Source organism: Lepeophtheirus salmonis, unplaced genomic scaffold (assembly GCF_016086655.4).
Source record: "Lepeophtheirus salmonis unplaced genomic scaffold, UVic_Lsal_1.4 unplaced_contig_3359_pilon, whole genome shotgun sequence".
Lineage (NCBI taxonomy): Eukaryota > Metazoa > Arthropoda > Copepoda > Siphonostomatoida > Caligidae > Lepeophtheirus > Lepeophtheirus salmonis.
This window is the reverse complement of record NW_027293790.1, coordinates 29,651-33,889: the sequence shown is the minus strand read 5'-3', so window position 1 is coordinate 33,889 and position 4,239 is coordinate 29,651.

The window sequence follows — 4,239 nt, the reverse complement described above, 5'->3', positions numbered from 1 at the left end:
CATGGGTTGAATTCATCAGAGATAGTGATCTATCGAAGGAATGAAAACCAAAAAAACAAAACAATACTCAAAACCATTCTAAATGCCATTGTCAAAAAAAAAAAAAAAATACAAGTCCAGAATGACAAACGATAACTTCTTGAAGCTGAAGAAGAGAAGAGGAAGAAATCATTTTTTATGTTTGATTTCAACGAATCAATAATACATATATTGAATGCGTCTAGCTCTTTTTTTCATCCTTTTCTTCATTAAATTGGTTTAATACACTGTCATAAGTTTCATGGTTCTTCCTGCTGAGAAATGCTAATAATACCACTCATAATGCCATTTATTCCAAAGAAAATAAAACGGAATTGTAATAAAAAAGAAGAAGAGAAGGAATGGGCTAAAAGTGTGAAACTTAATCAAGTGTTGAATTTGTAATGTGCTCATACAAATCTCAAAGAGCATTGTTATTCAGTCGCTCATTTATATTTTACAATTTAAAATTATTGATTTTCAATGAGGAGGAGTAGTAGGGGGTTCAGGTCCGATATCAACTAAAAAGTGATCATCTGATTACATCTAAAATCCCCGAAAAAACCTGTATATGATATATATTTATTATTTGGTTACTTTAGTTCACATTACAATCTTGCAGATGACGGTAATATACATTGGAGTCACCCGACATAATATATACATTCTCTAAGCCATGACTATGACAGGATTTAAGCAAATAAAGAGGTTAAGAGCAGAACAAGATCAAGGTTTGAGGAATTGAGACTAAGACTTTTAAGGGGTTTTGAGATCGAAGCAAAACCAACATTAGAGGAGATTAACTAATTCTTTGAGATTTGGGAAACCAAATTATATAATGGATGAATTGGCCGTAGATAGAGGGGGGAACATTATTCTTATATATTTTATTTAATAATCATTTTTTTTATAGCTAAATTTACATAGATTAATATTGGAAATGATGACAAGATATTATCTGCTGTAAAAACCACTAAATTTTTTTTCTTTTTCTCCTTTGAAATCCCAGCTGTTTTGGTCTGGACCAGTATTGAAAACAACACTTAGAAATAATGATACTCTTAGATAACAAATTACTGTCCTTTACAATTTTATTTCAAGAAATTGAATATTTTTAGAAAATTCATTCTTCATAACAACTTTTTTTAAATTTTAGCACCTATTTAAAATATTCTACACAGAAGGGTTATATAGTGCAATTATGACCCTAACTTATAAATCTACAGGAATATCATACTATCATGTTCGCCCTTTCCACAAATACATTACAAAAATGTAGCTGTACTATAGATACTGTGTATATTTAGAAAATTATCGAATATTAATATTGGGGGTAAAATTGAAAAATGTCCCTCTAAAATCATCATCTTCTACGCCTATGACTTAGAGTCTTGACTAGTTGTTATCAAACATTTACATTGTGCTCCAGCTGAGAAAATATCAAGATCTCCAAGTAACACCATCATTAAAAACTGTTAAAATTTGACAATTTTTGACTGAACTTTATGCAAAATCACTGGTGCTACGCGAACCACAGTTTGAGTTTCATTGGTCTATCTATACCTTTAAAAATTGGTCGCAACTGTGATAACTACATCACTAGCCTTTTCTAACATTCCATCCAACAAAATAAAAGCAAAAGTATTGATAATTCATGCCGAAATCGATATCGGCCAGAGCTATAGGATATATCATATTAGTAGCGTATCGTAAGTTAAAACCAAAGAAGAAGTATCAACATTTCAATTCAGAGACTCGATTTTTAATAGATTTATAATGTATTTAACTTAAATTGTCTAATGGGCAATAGCTCTCTACTTCAAAGATCCTCTCTAAAGTCCATTGCATTTCTATATTTATATGTACAATTTATATCCATATAACATTATTTGAAGTTTTTATAACATTAAAATTCTGTCGGCTTGTTTTTACTTCTTCTTTTTTTTTTGTAAAGAAAAAGTAGGTACAATGTTTAAATATTATTAGGTTTTTGTTTGAAGATCCGTGGGGTAAAAAAATCAATTTTCTTTTTTAGCTATTAGGCTTCTTTTTCTTATTTCTTTAACTAATATAATATATTTATGTGTGTAGTAGTGGCCTTTGATAAGTATCTTTTGTACCCATCTTTGTATATTGTACATAGGTAGGTATAGTATGTATAGTTAAACCTCAATAATGTTCGCAGGTTCGTACGGTTTTTAGTAGAAGGAGGAAAATGGAATAATCTTGGAATTTTTCTCAAGGGTAATAATATAAATGTTTTTTTGTTTTTTTAATTACTCATTATGTTGAAGATGCATTTGATTTATACATATTTTACAAACCTTAAAATATGAAAATTGAACTACAGTTTTTATTCATTGTTTCCTTGTGACTGTGAGAGTGAATGATTCTGGTCTAGAGCTATAATCCGTAGTGGGGGTTAAAATTGAAAAAAAAATTCGGAACTTTGTAACGTCTCATATCATTGATTCTCTTTTATTCAAAATTCATTTTACATCCTACTTGCATACTGCAGGGATCTCCCATTTCTACCAAATATCAGACTCTCACGCCACATATTGTAATTCTATCGTATTTCAAATATAATTGACATAGATAAATATTAATTTTCTCAATAGTTGAAATAAACAAAACCAACGCTATATATACTTTGGGACTTGATAATACTCATTTATGACAGTAAAACAGCCAATTTTGATCCACAATGTTTCAAATGGGAGCTACCTATCCTCATCTGTTATAAAGGACTAAAAAACCAAAAGCGTAACCCATGTCGTGTAATTTTTTCTATGGAGACAATTAGTTATTTTGATTGTATGCATTGTCTTCGTCTGTCATTACTACTGATGTGCGGGGCGACGTTTTTCCCACTGAACCCATTGGCCAAGTTGTGTATTTTCGATCCGCAAATCCAATGAAAATCAGCTCTTTCATTACTTAGTCGTTAGGTTCATTTTGTACCTTTTAAATGTCATATTCCTTACAAAACAAGTGTTTCTCCGGCTTGTATCACACAACCTTTCATCCGAAAATAAATATAAAATAGAATACAAAATCAATTAGTAGTTAGACCATTCTTTACATCTATGGAATTATTATTCGATAATAGTTGGATGCATTTTGTAAATCCTTGAAAATGTAACCTTTAATATGATGTGAGGACCTTATTTTGAAAACTAACATTGATCGTATGCTATGGATATTTCACTTTTAAATTGTGGGGAATAGAAAATTATTTTTTAAAGACGTTGCGTAGAAATAAAAAAAATTATAAAATAATTTTATTTGTGACCTGAATTTTGCCTCTGACATTTCCTCGCTGGTAATTTTGCTTCTGGGATATTTTGCCGCCTGACATATTCGGTGCCTTTTTAAGTTTTTATTCTCTAGGTTAGAATTTTACATTTAATCTTTACTGGGCATCTCAGTTATAGGCCAGAAGAAGAAGAAATGGAAATAAAGAAAGAGTACTATTTATAAGGACGAAAGAGTAAACGTCACTAATCCGGGATCATGAGTCTAATTTGTAAGGACTCATTGACTCGTGGTAACTTACTCTTACTCATGATCTTAGTTGAGTCTTGAATAAATTTGAGAAACTCAATTGATAAAAAGAAGGAATGTTTCAATATTAAAGACAAAAGGTAAAGTTTCTACCTATGATATGAAAACATAAAAAGTCGGGGAATATATCATGCGGCAAAATCTTCAAGAGGCAAATTACCTGGGGTAAATATGTCCGAAGAAAATTATCTAGAACCAATTCCATTATAAGTGAAGAGGTTTATAGGTAATTTTGTAAAATAGTCTTCTTAATTTCAATTAAATACATTGATCTAATTCATATTCGATAAGTATGTAGGGCAAAAAATGAGGTATTGTGTGTTTTTGGCCAATATTCTACAGTATTCAAGTCAATTCAAAAGATATGAAACACGCGGCTCAAAAAAAAAGACACCCCCTTCATCACTAGTCAATACTTATTTCAAAAATTCGGTCCGGTTTAATAACCTTATACTATTAGTTCTTTATCTAATATATTCTTTGTATTTATGGCATCACTAATAACACTGACGTCATAAGATTAAAAACCTTACGTCGAATTAATTTCAAAACTTATTATGTATCAACATTCACCATATCATAAACTCATGTATTGGACCGTTTTTGCAATGCGATGGATCCTTTTTGTATATGAGATGATTGGAAGAATGCCAT